We start from the raw sequence: 27,537 nt of genomic DNA on the forward strand, positions 1-27,537 counted from the left end.
TAGAATGAAAATATGGAAAGACCAAAAGTACTGAGGGAGAGAAATCTGAACATGAATTTAATAATAGTATCCACTAATTGGATACTATTGGATACTACTGGATTGTTAAACATAAGAAAACAAATTATTTTGCAACTGTAAGGGAATTAGGCTTGACAGAAAAAACTTCCTTACTGTGAGAAATGTGAACCATGAATGGCTACCAAAAAAGGACTGAAATCTGCTCTGCAGAGTTTGAAAGATGATGTATTTTCACTTTTTATAGACTGTAGTCCTTTTTCTGAAGGCAGAGAAATGGGACACATAACATTACCATTTTTTTCCAGATCTGAGATCCATAGGTTAACTTTCTCAGGAATAGGGTAATGAATCCTTCCACAGCAAAGTGAACCAAGAACTAAGAACTTCAGGTGGTGACTCAAACTAAATTACAGAGAAATTACTTTTTTTATGCACTGGTTCTAACTTCTTTTTAGCAAAAGGACTCTTTAAGATAATGATAGACCACCACATACTTACATGGGCATGTGTCAAATTTGCATACAATCTCTAGGTATTCATGGGCTCCCCACAACCTGTACTCCCCACAACCTGTATAAGGAGCCTTTTAAGTATCAAGGGATATAAATTAATATATCCTTTATCAGAGGAAATTTATTCTTTTCTTTTTCTTTTCCTCTCTTTTCCTTTCCTCTCCCCTCCCCCTTCCTCCCTCCTCCCTCTCTCCACTCCTCCCCTTCTTTCCCCTTCCCCTCCCCTCTTTCCCCTTCCTCTCCCCTCCTCTCCCCTCTCCTTTCTTCTCCTTTCCTTTCCTTTTCTGGCTGCTTATAGTTTATTTTCCACTTGGTGCAAGGCAAAGGATTACAGGGTATCAGGAAGGCTGTGTGTGGCTTGGCTAGTAAAGAGTGGGGTTCTGTCAACTTCCTTTTTGGTATTTTGTTATTTTGATAAAAAAAAAAAGAACCCAACTGTTTCTGCTTGGAGCTGCCTGCCTAGTCTGAAGGGTGGGAAGGGGAAGAGCGGGGACAGGCTTGCGTGAACCTAATGTCTCCTAAAGCCCGGTAGTAGCCACTCAGGACCGGGGCCCAGTGTGGGCTTTGCCAGGCTGGCTCCTAGGTTGCTTCCTTGTGGCTTCCAAAGCCATGTTGCAAGTGATCATGCCTCTGGAGGTCTGGGGAGATTCTGAGTGTCCTGGGGACTCCAACACTGTAGCTGTGAATGGGAGAGTGGACTTGCCCCAGCTGAAGTTTGCCCACTAGTCACCTGGGTCAGCCCTGGGGAGACGGGTGGTGAGGGATGGCTTCCCCAGGGGACTCTGGACTTCCACAGGGGCTCTTAGTGGAAGTGGAGCCTACACTGTGTGGGTAACACCGAGGTGGCCACAGGTGAGCTGCTGGAGGGGATGGCTGCCATTCTGTTGCTTGTGGGTTGGTGGAACCCTCAGCAGTGACATCTTGCAGGCTTTGGTGCTCAATCATGGGTGGTGGTGACCCTGACACTAGACCACAGAGCCCATTTGCAGAAGAGATCACAGAAGGCCACTCCAAAACTGAGGCGTGGGTGGGGTCTAGAGGACATTTATTCTTTTTTTTTTTTTTTTTAAGATTTTATTTATTTATTTGACAGAGAGACCTCATAAGTAGGCAGAGAGACAGGCAGAGAGAGAGGGGGAAACAGGCTCCCCGCTGAGCAGAGAGCCCCATGCGGGGCTTGATTCAGGGATCCAGAGATCATGACCTTTGCCCAAGGCAGAGGCTTAACCCACTGAGCCAGCCAGGTGCCCCGAGGACATTTATTCTTATCTCAGATATAGCCAATCCCATTTTTATGGAAAATTTCTTCTGGAATATTCTTGGTATCATGAGTTACCTTCACACCACAGGAAATGTCTAACTTGCATACCTCTTCTCTTTCTCATCTTTTTCTATTTTGTTCCCCTTCCTGTTCTTTTCTCTTCTTTTGAGTGTCACACATCCTTTCCTGATCTTCTCCTTTGTTCTAAGGAGACAGGACATAAGGTAACAAAAAGATTGCCTATCAAAGCCCAGAATCTGATTTAAATTACATATTAAACAAAGATCAATTAAGTCCAGTTGCATGAGTTGGTCAAAGTCCTTCATGTCACTCATACTTTATAGTTACCTGTGATGGAAGAACTGTTCCTAAGCTTGGACTATAGAATCTGGAAATGACTTTTATGCTCCTGGAATTCTTCAGTTAGAACCATCTGGGAAGGGGGCCTGGCTGACTCAGTGGATGAAGCATGCAACTCTTGACCTGGGTGGGGTTGTGGGTTCTAGCCCCACCTTGGGCATAAAGATCAGTTAAAAATAAAATCCTAAAAAAGAGAAAGAGAGAAAGTGAGAAATCTGGAAAGTCTCCTCTTTTGGTTGGGATCTGAGGCACTTAGGGAAAGCAAATTTCTCAAACTTCTCCACATAATTGGAACCAAGTTCCCTTAGAAAAGGTTTACATGAAAAGTCAAGGGGAGATTAGGTTAAGACTCACCCTTTATCCCTAACATTCTTTTCCCTGCCCTTTCCCAAGAACGAAATTATGTGAGAAATCATTTTGCCTCATTACGTTACTTTGCAGAATTTCCACTTCTGTGCAACCCTTTCTCCTTTGCTGGTTTCTCTTTGAGGAGCTGTTACGGAAGCCTCCTGCAGAGCAAGGACAACACAGTCATTTAATACTTAATCAAGTGTTTATTCATGGAACTCACCTCCCCCAATTTCATAGCATTCTATTGCTTGTAGGCCAAAGATGTCCTCGCTGGGATTCAGTTTGAGGAAAACCTTGCCATAAAATAAACTCTCTGGAAGTCTCAGTATCTATATATGAGACCTAGAAGAGGAAATAACACCAGTAGACATATTTGGAAGGTTTTCTCCTACTTTAAACTTAAAAACATCACCAGAAAGAAGTAAAAAATTTTAATTTTAATTTGAAGTCTTGACCAAGTTTCTGTTTCAAAGCATGAGAAACAAAGAAAAAATAAGCTATACTTTTGTTTGAAGCAATGAACTTGATTTACAAAGGAATCTTTTGCTGAATAGGTACTCAAATAATTTTAATCTAAAGATGGCAGAGTCAAGGGGATGGCATTTCTTATTGCCAAATACTACACATTGAGATGCTGTACTACATTTTTTATTATTTTATTTTTTAATTGAGTTATAACTGACATAGAACATTATATTAGTGTCAGGAATATAGTATAATGAATGACTGGATATTTGTACACATTGTGAAATGATTGCCACAATAAGACTAGTTAACATTCATCACATATAATCATATTACATTTTTAAGGTTAAGCATCAGGTCAATTAGGGCCTAACTTATTTCGGTTGTTAAGTATTTTCCATATCACCCCATGTTACGGACAGCATGAATTCCATAGCTCACTATATTCCCCTTCTATGTTGGGTAACAGGGGAATCCAGAATTTACTATGCGGTTTCCCATATCCCTACGCAGAAACTTGAGGCATGCATTTTTGTGAACTAACTCTCCTAGACTCTTCTTCTTCTTTTCACTTTGCTCTGATTTCTCTATCTTTAAAAAAGAATCTCATCGTGATACTTATAAGTCCATAAATGACCTGAGATCTATTTTGTACTAAGGTAGGGCATTAAATAAATAACACAGATAATTTTATGATTATATAATCTTGAAACTTAAAATTCAAGAGAAAATCCTACCTTTGAAAAAATAAGATACTTTCCAATGAGTGAGTTGACAAGTTCTATTTCAGAAAATGTTTGTGATTCAAAGTAAATTGAACCAACCCAAAGTTTCTGCATAGCTCTCCACAATTAAGTCCACAGCAATGACAGGCTCTTGAATAAAAAATATTTTTCCAAGTCCAGATTTATGTCATACCAACAGGTATGTTTGGCAGAATATCATCTATAACAGAATTTGTAACAAAATCCCATGTTTTCCCATTTATGATTTTAGGTCTGAAGGATCTATAAAACATGGAAACCATATAGTGGATCTTAAATATTTTTGCATGGATCTTGGTCATGAAAGAATTCTTTTTGGTAACACTTAAGTTTCTCTGTTGCCATTTCTGGTAGACTCTCCAGTTTCTAGAGCTGCTGCTGTTTTTGTGAAAAGACTGGATGGTCCCCTGGAGAACACAGACTGGAGTCGTTGAGTAGAGAGGCTGGTTACACAACTGTGGGTGCAGGCTATGGTAGAGGGCACACCACAGTTTAGGAATGAGTTCGCTTATTTGTTGTAAAAGAATAATTTGGGAGGAGAGGGCACTTTTACTGAACAAGGTATGCAGGAGTTCTTCCAACCGTAGCACTTTTTTTTTTTTTCTGTTGCCAACACTTTGCTGCTTATTTATGTATTTTTCTTAAGCTTAAACAATTTTCAACTTTGAATTTCTCCTCATAACCTGGGAATCAAGGAAACGACTCTTTTTACAGTCACTTGACTTTGTTTTGGCAGATCTCATAGTATCCCTGAAAGTGACAAAAGGGAGGAAGGTGAAGAGCTGAAGGGAATCACCCAAAAGGTTGAAATGAGCAAAGAAACTGAGTTTCTTGTATTCATCCTTGGCCCCTGGGTGATGGGAGAACTTTTACTTCTTGAGAATCTATCGTTTTAAGGGACTCTTTAGATTATGGTTAAGGCAATTATAAGTTTGGAGCCTGGTTAAACTTTAAAAATAAGCCTTCTGCTAAACCACATAATCTTTCCCAGTTTCTGAAATCTCTTGGTAGAATCTAAGAAATACTTTTTCCCATTATGTTCTGTCTTTTCCTTTAAAGAATATATTAAATGAACTGAGTTCTGGAATTTGTAAGGTGCCAAATAAGATCACAAAGAGAGGTAACCTAAGGTTCCATCCAGAAAAGAAAAATGAATAACGTGTCCTGCCCTTTTCCTGATGGATGCTGAACGTCTACATTTACTCTTGTTATGTGCTGGTCATAAGACATCAGAATTAATTTCCAATAAGTAAACATGTCTTAATCTGCAAATAGGACAACAATGCCATTAAATCTAGTTAAATAAAGTATTGTGTGAAAAGAGGAATTCCCTCATTTTTTTTTTCCTAGTACTTCCATGGTTTCATATATTATATTAAGGTTCCTGATCTACTTGTAGTTTACTGTTGTATATGGAGTGAGGTATGGATCTAATTTTATCTTTTGCTAAATGACTACAGTTTATTAAAAAGCCAATCTTTAAAAAAATAAAATAAAATAAAAACTCAATCTTTGCCCCACTAATTCAAGATGCACCTTTATCATACACTAAATTTTCACATGTCTTTGGATCCGTTTCTGTTCTTTTTCTCTGGTCTAATGTCTATTCATGTACTTGTACCACAATGTTTAAATCATAGAAGCTTTACCATAGCATGTGCTTTAGGTAGAGCTAGTTCCACCTCACAGCGTTTTCAGTGCTTTCCGGATTACATGTTTGTTTTCACATGAACTTTAGGATCAACTTGTCTAACTTATTTAAAAAGCTTGTTGGTATTTTATTGGGATTTTTGTAAACTTATCAGTTAACTCGGGAAGAGCTAACATCTTTATAATGCTGAATCATTCTATTCAAGAACAGGGGAGGTCCCTGCCTTTGTTCTACTTTGGTGTCTATCAGAAGAATGCTGTTAAAATTTTAATCCAAGGAAGAGGTTAAAAATGAAAGATTCAGGGCCCAAGGAGTCACTAGGCACCACTATCAAACATGATGTGATTGTGATTGCTTCCTTCTCATTATCTATTCAACTAATATGTAGTGAGCATTTACCTACCAGATGGTAGACTTTATGCTAGGTCCTCTGGATACAAGAGTAAAGCAGCTGGTCCCTGCCCAGGAGGTACTCACAGTCTAGCGGGAGATGCAGGTTATTGAACTGATGGTAGCAATTACGCTTCCTTTCTGAAGAGAGCCCTCTTATTTCACTGAGGAGGAGAACTAGATTCAGTGACCATAAGACATCAAAGAGGATGTTGAAATTGGTTGTATGAAACCTAGCTGGAAATTTGTTTCTTAGTTTCATTTATGCATTCATTAACTTTCGCCTACAACTGCATCTAGGAAGATAATTGAAAAGTCTCATTATAAAGTGTTGAAGCCCTTCTTGTTCATGCATGTGTATCTAGTGAGATATCAAGTGGAATGTTGAAATTAGTTGACTCCAGCAGCAGCTGGTACGCAGCAAGCTTCTCTCCTCAAATCACTTTATTTTCCCATGGTCATTAATAATTTGCCTAAAAAGGAAGCAAATCCTTAAAGACTTTTATTACTCTCCCCCAATTTTTCTACCAGTGCTTGCAATTTAACATTTGGCTAGCACTTTTGGGGGGTAATGGCAACATTGGGTATCATGTTTATATGCTTTTAACAAAATAGAGTTTCTCCCTTAGCTGAGCTAATAGTCACTTAGAAACTTTCTTACTGTGACTCCTTCAAGATTAATTCAATCTTATTTTAACCCTGTGGAGAATCAAGCAGAATCTTGAGTCAAGTGTGATCCTGTGGGAAATTAATTAACCCTTTCAGGATTGTCAGTGTTCCCGGAAAAGAGACAATTTACTTTCTAAGCTGTTTCTGGCCAAACAACTAGTATAAAATTCTCAGTCATGTTCTCTTGTTAGGAAACAATTCTAGGTTTCAAAAGTGGAAATACGATAACAACAACATGTGGCTGCATGCTTCTAACTGCAGAATTAGAGGTAGGAATTGCTGGTACTCGGGAAAAGGATATGGTGGGAAAGGGGAAATAATTGTAGGCTTTTCCATTTTTTCTCAGCTCGGCTTGAAAGTAAAAGGAGACATGGTCACTACAGCTTTTTTTTTTTTTTAAGGATTTTATTTATTTATTTATTTGAGGGGGGCAAAAGGGGAGGGAGAAGCAGGCTCCCTGTTGAGTAGGGAGCCCCATGAGGGGCTCAATGTAGGACCCCAATCCCAGGACCCCAAGATCTTGACCTGAGTCAAAAGCAGACACTCTGCTGACCCAGCCACCCACTCACCCCTCACTCTAGCTTTTCAAAAAGTGAAGACTGTTTCTTCAGGGAAAACTGAGAGTCCAAGAGGAAAAGGGATAGCAGATAGTCTGAGAAGCATTTCAGGCAGCTATTTTTCAAACATAAGCTGAAAAAAAACTTACATAGAGTTTGCTCAGGTAACTCCTAAAATTTTGTAGTGGTTTCTGTTTTCTTTTTCTTATTAATCTTATCCTTCCTGTTTTCTGTACAGCATTGTAGTCATTCAGCTAAATCCATTCATTCTCTGTCCTCCTACCTACCTACCTACCTACCTACCCCCACCAGGAAGTCTCCAACCTTTTTCTCCACCCTTGCTTGCACATTTGCTCTATCATTCTGGAGTGTGCTGTGGGAGAATAACATGGTTTATCACCAACCTCAACGACCTTCACAGCTGTTCTTTTTGATTCTTATCCCCACTTGCCCAAGAATATGTTACATGCAGAGATCACCTAAAATCACTGGTCAAACCAACTAATATCACAAGTTTTCCTTCAGTCTTTCTTCCATCAAACAAGAGCATTCCAAAATAATAGACAACACTTACATAATGACACAATTTATGATCAGAAAATTTCAAAAACGTAGGAAAGTGAGGCTACTGTGCCAAAGATTCATTAAATACTGGCTGACAAGCTGAGAAATGTGAAATATGGAATGAAATAGGAATTTTCCGGGGCACCTGGGTGGCTCAGTGGGTTGAGCCGCTGCCTTCGGCTCAGGTCATGATCTCAGGGTCCTGGGATCGAGTCCCGCATCGGGCTCTCTGCTCAGCAGGGAGCCTGCTTCCCTCTCTCTCTCTCTGCCTACCTCTCTGCCTACTTGTGATCTCTCTCTGTCAAATAAATAAATAAAATCTTTAAAAAAAAAAAAAAAAGAAATAGGAATTTTCCCATTTAGTCTTCTTATAATTATATAAGATTAAAACATCTTTGATCTTTCTTCCTTTCTTGTCTGTTTATTCAGGGCATTTGACAAGGTGCCAGCAGGAGAGGCAGGCGGGCTGAGGTAGCTTGCCAGTAGTAACTGCTCCCTCTTTCACTCCTGCCAGTGTGGACAAAACAACCCCGTCCCCCGCCCCGCCCCATATGAATCATCTCATAAGAACAGGGATTTCTCACCACCATTTAGAAGTCTCTTGGCTGACCCAGAGATAGAGTTTAAGCCTCATCCAATGCAACCACATCCATCAATCCACTTCATAGATGAACTTCTGCTCCTTGGACTCCTTCATCTCTCCACACCTGGTCACTTCCATTTCATGCCATGTTAAGATTTGGCAGAATTAAGTTATTAAAAGGATCACTTCCAGATTTACTTGTTATATCACTGTTCATTTCCCTTCAGTGGTTTCAGTTTTGTATTTTGAAAATGTCATGCTGAGAAAACAGAGGGATTATATATAAACTGATTAAATGAAATATTAATGTTTAGTATTGTTTCTAGGCCCCCTCCTGCAACTTCCACTTCCCCCAGAGATTCAGAGTTTGGGTTTCCATGTTTGAACTAAAAATAGAACTATGCAATAGTTATTGGTACTCAGTGGTTCATTGTCTCCCATGGATTTGGAAGTTAGTACACCTTGAGTCTTAGAGCAAGCATACTCTGATTTAATTATTTTAATTCATGACTAACTAGGCTTCCATTTGACGGCTCCGACCACATACCCACACCAGTTCTAGCCCAGGGAGAGATAGAAGGGAGAAAGCAGTTAGAAGGCAGGAGAGGGACCCCACTGTGAAATGAACACATTGTTGCTAAGAGAAAAGAACTACTTCAAATTATTTCCTAACCCACTTTCTCTCCTACTGGGACTCCAATTACATTTGTGTGATACTATCTCACAGTTATAGATCTTCTGATTTAAAAATCTTTTTTTTTTCCTTTTTATTTCAGTTTGGGTAATTTTTTTAAAAAAAGATTTGTTTATTTATTTGAGAGAGAGTGTGTGTGTGTGAGTTGGGGAAAGGGCAAGGGAAGAAAGAGAGAAAGGATATTTCCAGCATACTCCATGCTGAGGACAGAGCCTAACATGGGACTCAATCTCATGACCCTGAGATCATGACCTGAGCTGAAAGCAAAAGTCAGACCTTCAATCAATGAGCCACCCAGGCATCCCTGGTTTGGGTAATTTTTATTGACTTGTTCGAAATTCACCCATCCAATCTGCTCTTAAGCACCATCCAATAAATTTTTATTTCAGATATTGCATTTTTAAGTTATAGAATTTCTACTTGGTTATTTTTTGGTGTTTACATTTTTCACAGAAAATTAAGAGAAAATTCCATTTGTTTACCCTTAATACACATTTTCTTGTAAATTCTTTGACAAATTTATAATAGTTGTTTTAGTGTTCTTGGTCTACTAATTCAGTAACTAGTTTATCTCTTGAGTCTGTTTCTCTGTCATCCAAACTTTATCTTCTCACGTTTTTCTGCTTCCTCAGATTTTTGAGAGAAAGATAGAGGGTGTGAGCCTGAGTGGAAGAGTGAAGTGAAGAGAGAGATTTCCAAACATTGTGAATGAAGGAACATTGGAGCCTTTTGATCTTGAGCTGGGAGAGGTTGACTGCACTTTCAGATATATTGGATTCACTTTTGGCCCCGAAGTCCAATCACTGTATAAATCTCCAGGACCATGTGATTGCCTTTTGCTCACCAGCCCAGTCATCCAAGAAAGGACTGGCTATGTCCCCCTCACCCCACAAGGTCTTCCTATCTCTGACAGCTCACCTGGGGCCCTGGATCCAGGTATGGAAGCTGCTGCCATTCTCTGTTTACCTATGATGGGCTCATTTCTTTCTGGAAAATAGTTTATCAAGGCCTCTTTGCTGTCTGTGTTTTCACTAGCCTCATAGAGAAGTATTGTTTTTATATTGTCTGGTTCTTTTCCTGCAGTTACTATCAAAGCAAAGGTCTTTTGCATCCTTCTTCATCCTAACTGGAAGCAGAAGTCTAAGCTGCTGCTTTAATTCAACATTTATATGCCCTGGTAAAGGACACAGGACAGAGAAGAATATCCGTAAAGTCACCAGGGAGTATCTATGGCATCAGTGGCTTCTGTTACAAAGTAGGAAAAAAGGTAGAGAAGGACATTTCTTGAGAAGATATCATTGATAAATATCTTTTCCAGATGAAATGACAGAGAGAAATGCAGGGTAAAGGATGAATAAGCATGGGATCCTTAAGTGTTCCACATCACAAGATCAGAGAGCATAAAGAAACCACACTATTACAATCACAGGAGTTTAGAGCTAGTAGAAAACCTTAGGTGGGCTAAAGCCCAAACTCTTTACTTATAGGCAGCAGTATGTTTCTGGGTTCACTCGATAGACTGAATGTTTGTTTTGCTTTTTCCAATGTGCTGGACAACTTGTGACTACACATCAGCATTTCTTCCCCAAACCTATAATGAAAGTCATTCTTTCCTTTGTTATTTCTCATGATCAAAAATTGCAAGAAACGTATCTTTTTCTGAGTTTTCAATTTGAAGTCTTATTTTGTAAAACGTCAAATTTCGACCTTATACCTCGGGGAAAATTACACCATTTCTGCACAATGGAAAACAAGTTGTGGAGGTGGTGGTATCATCTTTTGACAAAAGATAGCACCTCAACTTAGCTTATCTGAGGCAGGGCAAGTCTGTCTGAAGGATCAAGGGCATTTTGCAATGCATATGAATCCTTCAAGATTATGTAGGATATCATAGAAAAATATGTTCATTATGAATAGACCTCAAACCCTTTAATACTGACTCAGTCTCAGTGAGAAAAAATTAATGCTTCAGGCATGTAAAAGCTAAAATTAGAACTCATAGTAGTTGAGCTATTTATCCATAGTCTATGGAGCAATGTTTCTAATGATTTTTATCAAAATATAGTCAGCTACTTTGTTTGGTTTTCAATTTGAGCTAGGGTTTGTAACCTTGCTTTCTTAGGTAGTGTTTCTCAAAAGTTCTAGGAAAAGGTGCTTAAGAATCATCTTTGTGTTCTAAAAGATCAATAGTTATTTCCTAAGGGAATTCCATAGTTCCAAACAGCTTAAATAATTCAACCAGAAATAGCAAAGGAAGAAAAGAAGGACTGTACCAACGATATAGACCCTGTTGAGTCAACACAGAATGTAAGAGAAACAGAGAACTTGGGAGGTGTGAGTATCTTTAGGGAGGAAAAGAGTTGAGTTTGTGGTTGATAGATGAGCATGGTCTATGATGGGTTACATCAACTGTGATATGGAAAATCATTCTTTCAGAAAATAATCTGTTTATTGAATATGGCCAGTGCATTCTTTGGAATTTATGGCACTACCACAAACCAAATATCTGTGAACATTCTTCCTTAGTCTCTCACAGAAAAGGTAATTTCATTATTGTAAGAACTTTTAAAAATAGAGATTAAACTCACTAGCTTTAGAGTAGCTCCCAATGGCGATAATTTGGAAGAGACTTAAAAAATATTTTGATTGCTTCCTCCTTACCATTTCCAAGGTTCTTAAGAACCCTTTGTAGTTTGCTGACAAAATGCATTAAGTGAGAAATTTTGTTTGCAGACTGTGTTCTCTTATCTTGAGTTGCATTACCGTTCCTTTTATTTGATTTATTTTATTTTGCCTTATTTATTTATTATTATTACTTTTATTTTAAGAAAATGGTCTTACCTTCCCTTCTAGTAGGGAGTATTCCAGAGAGCATTGCCATAAGGCAAAACTGGGAAATGGGAAGATTTATGATGCTGAGATATGTGTTTCAGCAACTTGAGGCTCACAAAGAAGAGAAAAAGTAGCCCCTGCTTCTTCTTACCCCGGACTGCCAGTGCCCTTGTTGATCAAACTCAGCCAGAAACCAGATAGTACTGAGGCCTTTAAAATGCAATCTACAAGGGTCAGCATCCCACCTTTACCTCCCTAAATGGAGCAAAGTGAAGGAAGGCAAAGAATGACTGAAAGAAACCATGCGCAGAATCAGCTCAAAACCTAATTCATAAGGGATCTGATCACTGAATGATAATACGGCATTCATAGGAACAGTTAAATATTGCTTAGCTGGCATCCACCAAGAGCTCTTGCTATACACTCACCTCACATCCAATATTGTGTGTGTGGGGGGGGGCGGTATTTAAAATGGGAAGATTTGTTTATAAACCAAGTTTTCCAGCAGGATTTAAAGAAAGATAATTAAAGATTAGTGGTCATCATTGTTTATTTTTTTGCTGTTCAAAGATTATTTAGAATTTCAGTTGGTGTGACACATGGATAGTTGGTTGCATTATTTATATACAAACCTTTCTTGTTACATTAAATGACAATGTATTCTATATTCTGATATATATATATATATATATATATATATCAGATATATATATCTCACAATAGATGCAATATTGGATTTAAACATGGGATCCCAGCATGTGATTGGAGAAAAAAGTTGGACTGGGCATGGTGGGTGAAGGAACCAGGAGTCCTGTAACACACAGTTAACACACATCTGCTTTGAAGGGCAGCGGCAGCAGAGGCTACACTGGCAGCCGTGCCCCAGAGGTGGTGGAGCTATTTCACATGGACCAATCTAGAACCACACCAGGAGGGATCACCCAACATCACGATATACCTGCAGGGCTTGTGAACCATTCCTGTCTGTAACGTTAGGAAACTGATGTTTTCCCTAGGCCATTTCAGTATTACTACTTGAGCAATAACTGATCAGATAACAAGGACAACATACACACCCTCCAACTAAAATCTTGTTGTGGTTTAGACAATGAAATGGTATGCCATTAGAAAATGTTAGAACTGCAGCTCCTTGGGATTCTCCAAAGTGTGTGTGCACTCTCCTTCAGACGGGCCTCTTCCTTAGGAGTCAGAGTCAGCTTCACAGCATCTAAGATCCTACTCTGTCCCAAGACGCAAGGAACACTAAGGAAGACATCATCTTTCATTCCACAGAGACCCTGAGTTATGGTGGAAATTGGATGCATGCACCCACCTAAGAGTCTTCATTATACTTTCTGCCAAATCTGCCAGACACAGTCCAGTGGCCCAGGAAGTGCAGCCTTCCGGTTGGCTCACCTTGTGCAGATTCCTCAAGGAGACACCCAAAACATTGACTCTACTGCACACAGGCACACTAGAGTCTCCACACTCCCTGAGGACCTACCATGACATCTCAATGGGAAAACTCCCAACTTTTCCCCCTTTAGGTAATGGAACCATGCTGGATCCAGATTGCAACCACTTTTAATAACACAGTTTTGGAGAAAGGCATGTATTTTCCAAGCCACATAGGTCAAGATATCCCAGTGGATTGGAAAGAATAAGCAACCTACAGTTTGGGCTGTATTTTCCAATATTAGGAATGATGAATTTAAAGATGTTCATGTTAGGCTTGACCAAATTAAGATGGCTTTGTCCCTCTTGCTGCTGTGCCCCAGCTGTGATAATAAGCAGCTTGGAGTTTGCAGTCATGTTATAGTCTTTTCCAGAGACAATTTTTGGTGTTCATCCATCTATGGAACTGGTATTGTGGATACATTGATAAATAAGCTGCAGGCGGGTCCCCGCTCTCGGGCAGAAAAGAGTCACATTAAGCCAAGGGAGTGTTGAGGCATCTGCGGTTAAAATCAAATAATATACCAAATGTAATAACAAATTTTATGTGTCAGTGTAGCTGGGCCATGGTGCCAGATATTTGGTTGAACATTAGTCTAGATGCTTCTAAGAGAGTGATCTGGATAAGATTTCTATTTAAATTGGTGGACCTTGAATAAAGTAGATTCTCCTCCATAATGAGTGGGCCTCATGCACTCATTTCAAGGCCTGACCTTCAGAAAAAAAGACTTCTTCTCTGAGCAAGAGAGGAACCTGTAGCAGATGCCAGATTTGAACTGTAGCATAGGTTCTTCTCTGTGTCCCCAGGCAGCCAGCCCACCCTGCAGGTTTTGGACCTACCAGTCTCCCAAATTACATGAGCCAACTCCTCAGAATCTCCTATATAAATATATGTACACATCGGTGTGTATATATGCATGTAACTACACACACATCCTCTTGGTTCTGTTTCTCGGGAGAGCCCTGACTAGTACAATAAAGTAAACTAAAATAAAGTAGGTATTAAGTTGCATTTCTGATTTTGTGAAGAAGACTTTAGAGATTTTCAATTAAATCTTCTAGCAGGAGCTAGGTTATTAGGGACCAACTGGGGATGGGGGGGGGGACTGCCAAAAGGCAACTTTCTGCTAAAGGTGTTGAGACAGTAACAGTGGGTGACCCACCTGTCAAAGAACTGATGGGTTATTTCAGAAAGGAAGGGCATTTCCTAGGGGGAACTACCCCTCCAGCTCCATCATACAGCCTTGAAAATAAGGAGTTTATCTCCCATGAATTGTTTGATGCTTTTTAAAAAGATCATTATATGTTTTATTAGAGAGCGAATAATGCTCTTCCAGATTTGGGAGCCCAGCCATTCTGGAAACCAGGTATTCTGAGGAGAGCTCCAGCTAGAAATTCAGTGAATTAGCAGGGCCAGGCATTCTCTTTGACAATGAAGGCCAACTCCAAGCCAAAATTGTACATGGGGCTGCAGAAAAGTATAAAGGATAGTGTTTAGTGAGCACAAAACCTTCTTAGAGAAAAAAAAAAAAAAACTGTGAATATCCAAATGTTCAAGAGTTTAAAACGATATAAAACAGCAATATAAGGCAATATACCTACCAACATATGAATCTCAGGTAAGTAGTTTAGAAAAGGTCAGTAGAAGGTTAGGAAAGCTCTCTTTGGGCTGTAGGGCTCTGGAGAAAGTAGAGCTTATTCACAGTATCATAGACTACCCTTTACAAGGAGATGAACATATGGGATAGCCTTTCAATTTACTATGACTTGACATGTGTGTGCATATATAAAAATATATTTTTATATTTATATATACTCTAAAATATATTTATATTCATATTTAATTTTATATGAACATATATTAATTTTTTATGTGGCTCTCAAAAATGTGGTAGAAGTAAAATAAGTAAAGAAGTAAAATAAGTAAAAATAAGTAAAGAAGTAAAATAAAAAACTATGCCAGTAGCAAAAGGTTATGTTTTAATACTGTGAAATAGAGCCCCAAACTGCAAGTGGCTTATTGTTTCCAATCCAGGGGATATCTTGACCTATGTAGCTGAGAAGATAAGTGTCTTTCCAAGTGTTATTGGAAGTGGTTGCAATCTGGATCCAGCCCAGTTCCATCCTGGTTCCATTACCTAATGGGTGGAAAGCTGGGCGTTTGCCCATTGAGCTGTTGTGGGTGGGTACTCGTGGAGCACAGAGATGCCGGCATGCCTATATAGAGTGGAGTCAATGCTTTGGGTTTTTCCATGAAGAGTCTTCACTCCAACTTAGGCGCTGATGCAGATAAGGAACAGCAGAGAGAGTTTCACAAACAGGTGGTTGATAGGGCCTACAAGGTGAGCCAACTGGAAGGCTGCACTTCCTGGGCCACTGGACTGTGTCTGGCAGATTTGGCAGAAAGTATAATGAAGACTCTTAGGTGGGTGCATGCATCCAATTTCCACCATAACTCAGGGTCTCTGTGGAATGAAAGATGATGTCTTCCTTAGTGTTCCTTGCGTCTTGGGACAGAGTAGGATCTTAGATGCTGTGAAGCTGACTCTGACTCCTAAGGAAGAGGCCCGTCTGAAGGAGAGTGCACACACACTTTGGAGAATCCCAAGGAGCTGCAGTTCTAACATTTTCTAATGGCATACCATTTCATTGTCTAAACCACAACAAGATTTTAGTTGGAGGGTGTGTATGTTGTCCTTGTTATCTGATCAGTTATTGCTCAAGTAGTAATTCTGAAATGGCCTAGGGAAAACATCAGTTTCCTAACGTTACAGACAGGAATGGTTCACAAGCCCTGCAGGTATATCGTGATGCTGGGTGATCCCTCCTGGTGTGGTTCTAGATTGGTCCATGTGAAATAGCTCCACCACCTCCAGGGCATGGCTGCCAGCGTAGCCTCTGCTGCCGCTGCCCTTTGAAGCACATGTGTGTTAACTGTGTGTTACAGGACTCCTGGTTCCTTCACCCACCATGCCCAGTCCAACTTTTTTCTCCAATCACATGCTGGGATCCCATGTTTAAATCCAGTGTTGCATGTATTGTGCGTAACTGTTCCAAAGGATCTGATTTTGTGCGCTGTAGATATCAGATGCCTCACTTGGAGGCCACAGGGACACATACTGATGGATCATCCTAAATGTGTAACACATAATAAGCAGATTTCTACCCACAACACAGGCCAGATTATATTACCCTACATTGTCACAGGGGCAGGAACTGTTTGTTACTTGACAAAGGAGACTGTACTTCCCTTAGCACACTGTAGCTTTTGGATACCTGTCTTCCTGCTCCTCTCCCTTGTTACTTATCCTTAACACACACACATGCACCTCCTTCTTTTTTTTTGCCAAATATTTCTCTACCTTAGTATTTTCCCCAAGTGTGGAATGGGAATAATGTCCATTCTAGAATCTGAAGAACTTTTTCTGAAATTCCCTTGTTCTCAGTGAGGACTGTCAGTTGATCTTGCCTCTTGCCCTGTTCATACTCACGAGCAAAAGCATCACATCCAGGCATGTGGTAGTCATGATGCTTGTGTCGCTATGAAAAGGAACATGGGTTGGTGCCCAGAACCTAAATGAAACAAGGCAGTAGGCCTGCAAGTCACTTACTGTGCCTTGTCCCTCCTGCTTCCTTCTCTTTTGGCTAGTTTTTTCAGATCTATATTTACAGATGGAGCCTGAATGTGTAGACCAGGGGATTCTGCTCTTGAACAGGAAATAGATGGAAATATTTGCAAAGAAGAGATTCATAATTGGTGACACGTTTTGAGTCTAATGATTTTGGAGAAAACTGTTTATACTGAACTTTATGGTTTTTTTTTTTTCTGCCATGAAAATAGTGTAACATAGGAAACTCAGAAAGAAAAAAGTTTGTTAATGAGTATTTTTTTTTAAAGATTTTATTTGTTTATTTGACAGACAGAGATCACAAGTAGGAAGAGAGACATGCAGAGAGACAGAGGGGGAAGCAGGCTTCCCGCTGAGCAGAGAGCCCGATGTGGGGCTTGATCCCAGGACCCTGGGATCATGACCTGAGCTGAAGGCAGAGGCTTTAACCCACTGAGCCACCCAGGTGCCCCTGTTAATGAGTATTTTTATCGGTGGGATGTTTATCTAGTTTTCTTGCTCTGAACACCAGAATCTTGACTAGACAAATGAGGTATGACCTGTCCAGTTTTGATTTTTATCCAGAATACTGGTTCTTGAACTTTTAGGGTTACAGTTCTCTTTGAGGTTCTAAAGAAAATGATGACCCATTACCAAGGAAAATTCACATATTGACATGAAATTTTGTGTAGACCTTTAGTCTCGATCCAAATATCCCTGCAAGTGTACCCATGTGATTCCATTTAGGAGTCTTGATCTATGTCAAGGGATTTTGCTTACTCCAGATTTTGTAAAGGATTAATTGAGAATAGTGGAACCCCCTCATATTATGAAAAGAGCTGTTATTAAATTATTAACCTGTCAGTGAATCTCAAGTGAATGACAGTGGTTTTGTCACAGACTTCCCATTTCCTTCTCTAGGGGCTAGTCCCTGTCCTGAGGTAGCTCAGATTCCATGGTCCCTCAAGCTCTAACAGGACCTGCTACCCTTTTTCTAGAGCTTTACTGGGACCTACATTTTTATAGTTAAGACCCAACTCACTCTACAGTTATGTACTTGTGCAAGTTTCTTTTTAAGTACAAGCTCTCTCAACTGTATTGCTAAGGTGTTCTTTTTCTCTCTTAAACAATGCTTGCTACCAGTAAGGTCCCAAAGGACTCTTCTCTCTGTTTGCAGGAAGCTGCAGTTTACGACCTATCTTTCTATTGAATATATTCCATCACCCTTGGTTCTGTGCTCTTTACCGTCCTTAGGGGCTGGAAGAAGTTTTGAAACACCTTTTGGTTGAAAAATGTCTTTGTAATTGAGGTTTGAGCTACAAGCAGATCTTCGCCCCAAATAGGATAGAAACTTATAAGCCATTATACCTCCTGTCCCTCTCCCCCAACCACTTGCCGAAGCATCTAGGGTGCCCCCCATTACCTTGTTATGCTCAGTAGGCAACAGCAGATTGAACAGGGACTGTAAAAAGAAAGTAAACTCACTTTATTTCATAGTTATCCAGTCTTATCTCACAATTTTAATCCAGATATTTTTAAAAGTTAGCTTCAGGCTGAGGTTTTAAGCAGTTTTATGTTGTGAAACTTTTGAATCCCATATCCAAGCAAATAAAAGCCAAGAAGGCAAAAATTGTTTCTAAGGCCTGTAAGTTTAAAGGCAGTTAATATATTCATTCTTTCTTTGACCCATTAATTATATAACAGAGTAACTATGAAATAAGCCTTCTGCCTTCTCAAAAAATACTGAATGATAAAAATAAAGATTTCAGGTAAGAGATCAGCTATTAGCTTTGGATTGAATCTACATAATAAACCTTGTGGAACCAAATATCAATTTCAGGATTCTAATTTTCTAAATTTCTGATTTAACCATCTGCTCTTAGGACCTGGTAGAAGCTGGCTCCAGCACAGCTTCTGGATATACATAAAGTATCCATCTTATTGGGTTCTGTATTCTGTTTCATTGGTCTATTTATCTCTTCCTATCCTAACTGACACAGATGAATAATAAGTATTTGTAGGCTATATCTTTCTATTTTATTCTTTTTGGGGAAAGGACATTGGGTGCTTGTGGGGTTTTGTTTTCTTATAAAGAAGAGCTATTTAGAATCTATTGCTCAGTTTAGATTCTCCTGAATCAATACTAACTCTGTTAGGAACTTGAAATGCAACCTCTTGCATGGAACTGGTCTTCTGGAAGGTAAAGGAAGAGCCGAAAGGAAAGAAGTAATCACTTTGCCCAAGAATATCTTAACCCTCCGCATTGCTCTTTTGATGACTTCTCTGGCCTCCTCTGCTGGCACTAGTTTGGTCTATAATGGCATGATGTTTTTTGACACTTTCAGAGGGGAGAGAAAAGGAGAAGTGCTGTTGATGTTTGTTTATTACATTTTAAAGGTTAAATTTCCACAGTAATTTCTAAAGTTGTGACGAGGGGGTGGGAAGGAGGAATTAAGTTGGTATGAATTTTTGACTCAGCTTTGTAAGTAGGGTGTGAATGACAGTGGAAAACAGTTTCAGGTTGAATAATGGATCCATGACTTTCACAAAGGTCATTTCTCAGGTTACCTATGTTTATTTTTTTTTCTTCTAGATACCTACAGCCATCATACTTTTGAGAGTTAAAAAATATCTTCACCTAACAAAATTAAAGTTTTCTTTAGATTTTCTATATGTAATATAAGTAGTAATAGAGATTTTCCTCACAAAATATATGGAAATAAATGTAAACTTTTTGGTGCACTTTGTTAACCTAAAGATTTTGTTCGTTTGGTAAGGGGGGAAAGCCATTAAATAAGGAAAAATAGTCTTTTAAACAAGTGATGTTGGGACATATGAATAGCCACATGATGAAAAATGGAGTTGAACTCTTACATTGTACCTTATGTAAAAATTAACTCAAAATGGATCAAAGACTTAAATGTAAGAGCCAAAACTATAAATCTCTTAAAATAAAACATGGGGTAACACTTTGTGACCTTAGATGTGTCAGTGGCTCTTACCTATGACACCAAAAGAGAAAATGAGAAAAGAAAAACATAGATAAACTGGACTTCATCAAAACTGAAAAACTCTTGTGCTTCAAATGACACTATCGAGAAAGTGAAAAGACAACCTGAACAATAGGGGAAAATACTTGTAAAATATATATCTGATAAGGATATAAAGAATATATAAATGACTTTTACAACTCAATAATAAAAAAGACCATCCACCTTAAGAATGCTCAAATGACCTTCACAGATACTTCTCCCATGGAGATATACAAATGGCCAGTAAACACAGAGAGAGGTGCTGAACATTATTAGTTATCGTGGAAATGTAAATTAAAACCAAAATGAGATGCTATTTCACATCCATTAAGGTGGCTATAATCTGAGAGTTAGAAAAGTGTTGGCCAGGATGAGGACAAATTGGAACCCTCATGCAATGTAAAATGGGTGTAGTCACTTTGGAGAACAGTGTGACAATTTTTCAAAAAGTTAAACATAGTGTTACCATATGACCCAGCAATTCTATTGCTAGGCATATAACCCAGGGAATTGAAAACATAAAGCCACACAAAAATTTGGACACAAATGTGCTCAGCATTGTAATGCAATAGCCAAAAGGTGAGATAAACCCAAATGTCCATAAACTAAAGAATGGATAGACAAAATGTTATTTGGCCATAATGAAGTACTAATACATGCTACAACATGAATGGCTTTGAAAATATAGTATAAGAAACTAGTCACAAAAGACTACAAAAAAGTCAATTTATATGAAATTTCCAGATTAGGCAAATTTATAGAGACAAACAGCACATTAGTAGTTGTTTAGGTCTGGGGGTGATAGGGAAAGTGGAGGGTAATATCTAAAGGATGTGGAGCTTCTTTCCAAAGTGATAAAAATTTTCTAAAATCGACTATAGAAATGATTGTATAGTTCTTTGAATATTTGAAACACCATTGAAGTATGTGGTTTAAATGGTGAATTATATTGAGTTATACAGTAACAAGGCTGTTATAAGGTAAAACAAAACCCAGCATACCCAGTGCAATCCTTAATTTTGTGTGTGAACTTGGCTAGACTATGGTACCCAGATTTTGGTCAAAATCTTGCTGTTGAAGATATTTTGTAGACGATATAGACATTTAAATAAGTAGTCTCTGAGTAAAGCAGATTACCTTCCAACTGGTGGGTGGGTCTCACCTGAACAACTGAAGGTCTTAAGAGAAAAAAAGGCTGATGTTTCCTAAGGGGGAGGGCCAGCAGACTGCCTTTGGACCCAAGCTGCCCCATCAAATTCTTCCCTGAGTCTTTAGCCTGCTGCCCTCCCCTGCAGATTCAGGACTTGACAACATCTACATTTACATGAACCAATTCCTTAAAATCGATCAATCAGTCTCTCTCTCTCCATATATGTGTGTGCGTGTATGTACATCTCTATCTCTATCAACCTGTATCTGTATCTATATATCTTCTTGTTTCTGTTTCTCTAGAGAACCCTGATAGTCCAAACAGAAACCATCAAAATTATCTAAAGCTTTATGAGGATGTATATGTACAGTTATGACAGCACACTTTAATTTTGCTACTGTTATCTACTGTTATGCTTTTGGTCTCTAAAGTATACTTTTGACTTGGTACTTACTGATAGGGATCAGAAGTTACTCCTGCAGAGACTTATGGCAACTCAGAAAAATGGTGTTAATTTTAAACTTGTTGAAAAAAGAAAAGTTAATTTAAATTTTGTTTCCAGTGCTTGTGATACTGGGTAAAACTGGCACACACCTAAAGAGATCGGCAGTAAACATGGGTACGTTATATTTGGAAAGCAATGAATATCAAAGGTGTATAAAAATGTTTATATCTTTTGACTCAATATTCCAAGTTCTAGGTATTCATTTTTAAAACTTATCTAGAAAATTAGAAAAACACTGTGTGTGTATGTGTGTGTGTGTGTATGTATCACATATATAGGAATATATATTGATCTATAATTAGTAATAAGATATAGTTATATCATATAATTATATATATTATATATACTCAGTTTTTTAGTTGTGGACTGAATCATGCCTCCTCCAAATTCATATGTCGAAGTCCTAACTCCCTATAGCTGAGAATGTAACCGTATTTGTAGACAGGGTCTTTAAAGAAGTAATTAAGTTAAAATGAGGTCTTTAGGGTGGGTCCTAATCTAGTATGACTGTTGTCCTTATAAGAAATGGAAATTTGGACATAGACATGCACACATACAGAGAAGAAAGACCACATATAGACAGAGAAGACATCCATCTACAAGTCTAGGAGAGAGTCCTTAGAAGAAATCAACTCTGCCAACACCTTGATCTTAGACTTCTAGCCTCCAGACCTGTGGGAAGATCAATTTTTGTTGTATAAACTACCTAGTCTGGTACTTTGTTATGGCAGTGCTAGCAAACTAATACATGTTTAAATATGTATGTCTCTACAGATTAATTATAAGACTAAATAATATCTAAATAAGCAATAGCAGGAAGATACTTATATTTAAATTGGTGTATCAGTGTGTTGGACTATTATATAGTCCTTAAAATGAACACTAAGAAACTTTATTAAAAAGACATTACAATAGGACATAAAGAAACAATGGAATATTATCCAGCAGTCAAAAGAAATAAAACAAAACTGCATACATTCACATGCACAATTCTCGAAAACATAACACTGAATTATTTTTTTAAAACAATAATGTGATTTATCATTTGATACCATTAATATAGATGGAAAAGCACATTCAGAATGAAGAGTTTATATTGCTCATGGATAGATATGCACTTAGATAACGGTAGATGACATGTACTACAAGAAAACACCTTAAGTGTATGAGCGTGGGTGCCTGTGGGTGGAATCTGGGACTGGGATCTACAAGGAGGGGAACTAACCAAGGAACTAAATACACCCAGGAGCAGGGATGAACTGATGAAACTAACATGCCCGGAGGCAGAGGCAGCCAAGGAGGCTTGATTGTATGAATCCAACTTGGCCTCTGAAGTCCAACTGGAAACAAATAGATGGTAGTGAAAGATCAGAATGCAAAGAAGTCTATTCTTTAGTGAAGCTGCTATAACAGAATTCATGGGGCTGAAGAAGAAGTTAAATAACAGGGGTGCCTGGGTGGCTCAGTCAGTTAAGTGTGTGCCTACAGCCCAGGTTCTGATTCTACCGTCCTGGGATCAAGCCCCATGTTGGGCTCCCTGCCCAGCAGGGAGTCTGCTTCTCTCTCTCTCTTCCTCCCTCCTTCTGCCCCTCCCCACTGCTCATTTTCTCTCTCTGTCAAATAAACAAAATCTTAAGAAAAAAAAAAAGACATTGAATAACAGAAAAATATAAGTAATGGCAGTAACTGGGGGTAAACTTAATTCTTTGTTTTTGTGTTGATGAGAGATTTTTTTCCTTTGGTTGTTATTTTATCCTATAAATCAAATTCCTGAGGCAATGAAAGAATGAAAAGTTGCTTTTAGTCCAAGATCCTCATTGAGGTATTGGTTCTTTCCAGAGGAAAAAATAACCTGACCGTTGTCATTAACAAGACAAAATAGATATAATTATCCAAAAATTTAAGCAAAAACTCTGCAGTGACCTAAATTATGTGTGCAGTCGAAACCCAAAGTGAATTTGCCACTAGAGCTCTGACTTCAGCTGAGTTTCGTCTTTTTCATTCTGTTCTCCTTATGTTTTCTTGTTCACAATTCCATCTCCCTCTCTCCTGCTCTCCCTCCAACAAACACCAAAAATAAGCTTTTGGACTTCCTAGCTTCTTGTACCCTGCTGTCAAATGTAGTAAAGAGAACAAAGAAAAACCAATTTGATTCTGACTGCTCTGAGACCTTCAGTAGTCATCTCAGTCACTCGGGGAGAAGAGAAATCCTGCCCACAGATGCCAAGTCGCTCCCCTCCCACCTGCACTGGGCCGCCCCCGCGGCTGCCGCGCCAGCCGGATTCCGGGAGTGGGCTCGCCGTGGTTGAGAGAATGCAGGGGAGGAGGTTACTGCACGTGGTGGTGGCTGTTTCCTGTGCTGTGTTTGAGAGTAGATCAAATTTCAAGCCTTTTAATTATAGTCAGCTATGATTTTTTTTTTTTTTTTTTCCACCTTGAGGTGAAAAGCTTACACGCCAGGGCAGTGATTCTCAACTCCCTATGCACATTACAATCACCTGGGATGTTTTCAAACATGTCAGGGTGTGCGTGCCAAACTCGGACCCAGTGAATCCGAATCGCTGGGGGTGGGTCACGGGTATGGGGAAGTCAGATGTGCAGCCAGGGCCATGAACCGCTGGGCTAGAATCCTCACTTATTCAGTGTAGCTCTCCTGTAATAAATAGAGTCACCGTGTTTTAGCGTTAGTGTCAGCCTTCTACTGTAGCAGATGTCAGGAGACTCTTACCTGTTTCTAATGAGACTGACTTCTCTGTCAGCTTGGATATTGAAAAAGAGGAGCATAGTGATGGGATTATTTCTTTTTAGAATGAGACCTTATTCTGTTGTTAATATGATTTAATATAGAAATGAATGAATTTACAGGCACAAGCACTCTTTTATTCATACTGCTAATCAGAAATATGTGAAAATACATCCCCCCATATTTCTTATTAAAAAACAAAGCAGATCAATATATTTTTAGAAACTGATTCTCTGGAAGCCTTTCAGAAATGTAAGACAAGTCAGGATTAACAGTGTAAATAGGGATGCCTGTGTGGCTCAGTGGGTTAAGCCTCTGCATTCAGCCCAGGTCATGGTCCCAGGGTCCTGGGATTGAGCCCCCATCAGGCTCCTTGCTCAGCAGAAGTCTGTTTCTCCCTCTCCCTCTGCCTGCTGCTCCCCCTGCTTGTTCTTTTTCTCTCTGTCAAATAAATAAATAAAAATCTTTTTTTTTTAAGTGTAAATAAATATTCTTCTCAGAGTTTAACTAAGACAAGATGTCAGATTTTGATCTCAATTGCATGCTTCTCCCTCAGTTGTATTAAGTGATTAATTTAGAGAGACTAGAGAGAAGGGACTCAGCGGAGGTTGAATACCCTTCCTTCATGGGTACAAACATGCTATGTCTCCCATCTTTAAAAAAACAACAAAACTTCTCATAGATCTTATATCCTTTCCAGGTGACATCCCCTATCTGTATCCCTTCAGAAAGAGTAGTTTATAATTGCTGTTTTTCATTATTATTTCTCCCGCTCCCATTTTTACTTTAACCCTTTCCAGCCAAGTTTTGTTCTTATATTCCACTGAATTATCTTTTGTAAAGGTCACTGATAACCTCCTTGCTTTCAAAAACAATGGTTACATCTCAGCGTATGTCTTACTTTTCTCTTCAGTAGAATGTAACAAGGTTATTACTCTCTTGATCCTTTACTCCGCATCTGGGATGTCACTTTCTCATGATTCCCGTCGCATCTCCTGGAGTGCTCTTCTCTTTGCTGGGCTGGTTCTTCCTCATCCCCCGATGGTTCAGATTGGGTTGCACCAGGGTTCCTTCCCCTGGCCCATCTATACCTTTTTTCTAGAGCTGAGGAGAATTCATATATCCCAAAACTCCACATATATTTATGTCTATCCATTTATATTTCCATCTTCTAACTTTTTCCTGAAGCATAGGCTCATTCATCAGTACCTCCTCTTCGATATTAATAATCATCTTTAGTTTAATACATACAAAATGAACTCTTGTTTTCTCTCCTCCAAAGCATTTCTCCCATAATCCTCCCTATCTTACTAAATGGCAACTTCATTCGACAAGTTGCTTAGTCAAAAATCTTGCCCTCAGTGCTGATTTCTTTCTTCAATACTCCACATCCAATTTATTAGCTAATCCTGACAGCTCTATCTTTGAAATTATCCAGAATACTACCACCTCCATTGCTCCCAACCCCTTCCTGATTGCCATCACCTGTCATCTGGATTATTATAATAGGCTACTTACTGTCCTTAGTGTTCCTATCCTTGCCAGCCCTTCTCCTCCAGTCCTCTCACCCCCACTGCACAAACCAGCACACAACTCCACACAAAAGCCAGGTATATGATTCCTTGTTCAAGACCCTGACAAGCCGGGACGCCTGGGAGGGACATCCAGTTAAGGGTTTCCCTCCTGGATCCCCCTCAGGTTGTGATCTGAGGGTTATGAGATCTGAGATTGGGCCACCTTGAGCTCTGCGCTTAGTATGGAGTCTGCTTAAAAGACACTCTTTTCCTCTCCCTCTGCCTCCTACCCCACCCCCCACCCCACTCAGGCCAGCATGCTCACACACGCCTGCTCTCTCTCTCTCTCTCTAAAAAAAAAAAAAAAAATCTTAAAAACGGAATAAAACAAAACAAAAAAACCCTTGAGAGCCTCCCCCATGGTTCAGAATAGAGACCAAATCCTCATGGTGACCTCTGAGGTGCCACATACCTGGGCCCTACCACCTGTGGCCTCTTCTCTTAGAACTGTCAGTATGCTTACTTACTGGCCATAGCACACTAGCCTCCTTTCTGTTCTCAAACACTCTTAGCATTTGTTCTCCTTTTCTGGAATGTTCTAACTTCCTTGCTCTTTCCTTTTCCAGAATGCTGTATTTCTAGGAGGCACATAACTTATATCCTTGCTTCCTTCTCTACAAGTGTCACCTCCAGAGAAGTTCACTGTGACCATCTCATCTAAAATAGCAATCTTTTTCTGCCTCCCTTTCTTACCTTAATCCTGACCACTCTTTTCCTTTACAGCCTTTATCAACTGATGTTATATATTTTTTAAGAATTTGTTGTCTGTTTCCCCTCATTGTTGTAAGCTCCACAAAGCTATTTTGTTCACTGTTTTATCAATAGCATCAAGAGCAGTGCATGGCAAATGGTAAATGCTCAATAAATAGGTACTGTCTGAATTGTAACTCTGATCTCTCTAATTTTTAGAAAATTTCTTTCCCAGTCCACATTCTGAGTTTCTATTATTTGATCACTTATTCTTGGTGTTTTTAAAAATATTTTATTTATTTATTTTAGAAAGAGAGAGATAGAGCACACTGAATGGGGTGGCAGGAGGGGCAGAGACAGAGGAGAGGGAGAGAAAGACATAGACTTCCCACTGAGCAGGGAGCAGGAAGCTGAGCTCAATCCTAGGACCCTGACACCATGATCTGAGCCAAAGGCAGATACTTAACTAACTGAGCCACCTAAGAACCCTTATTCTTTGCATTTTTAACTAAAATACATTAACAGATTCCCCAAACTCTGTAAATATCTCTTATTAGGTACATTTCAGCACCATATTTCACTGAATTTAAGACTTTATCTGTTATAAGATGCATGACTGTTTTATATGCCACTAAGAAAAAAATGCTGCTATTTATATAGCGTGCTATTTATTATAAGAAACATCTTTATGAATTATTAAAATTTTAAAAAGTGAATGTCTATTAGAATTAATGAAATATGGCATTAAGCAACTTCCATATGACAGATATCATTCCTCTAGTCTCTATATTAAGAGGTACAGAGACTGGTAAGGGGAGAGACAGGTGTGTGTGTGTTCTAATAATGTGGGCCTTGGTGAATGGTATTAAAGAAAGGAGGAGGGTAGCCATAGAGATTGCTCTATTGTGTGTACTTGGTATGCTGGAAGGCAGGGGTGAAAGCAGATTTTATCTACATGAGTCTCTTATTTTGTGGGTTTTTTTTTTCTTTAACCTCATTTTGTGGGCTGTTGAGAAGTGTCTACTTCTTAAGGGATAGACATAAGTGATAAAAATAGCACAAAACACAAAGACCAAGACAAATAATTTTCAAATTAATCCAGGCGA

The 27,537-nt window shown here is 39.1% G+C and overlaps 1 pseudogene across 1 annotated transcript; it reads right to left on the reverse strand.

Annotated features, from left to right (window-relative positions):
• Positions 1 to 12,808: 12,808 nt before the first annotated feature.
• On the reverse strand, positions 12,809 to 13,519 carry LOC308344305 (L-lactate dehydrogenase A chain-like; annotated as a pseudogene). The gene has a single exon. The product of its transcript is annotated as an L-lactate dehydrogenase A chain-like (transcript).
• Positions 13,520 to 27,537: the final 14,018 nt, after the last annotated feature.

Source organism: Martes martes (assembly GCF_963455335.1).
Source record: "Martes martes genome assembly, chromosome: 6".
NCBI lineage: Eukaryota > Metazoa > Chordata > Mammalia > Carnivora > Mustelidae > Martes > Martes martes.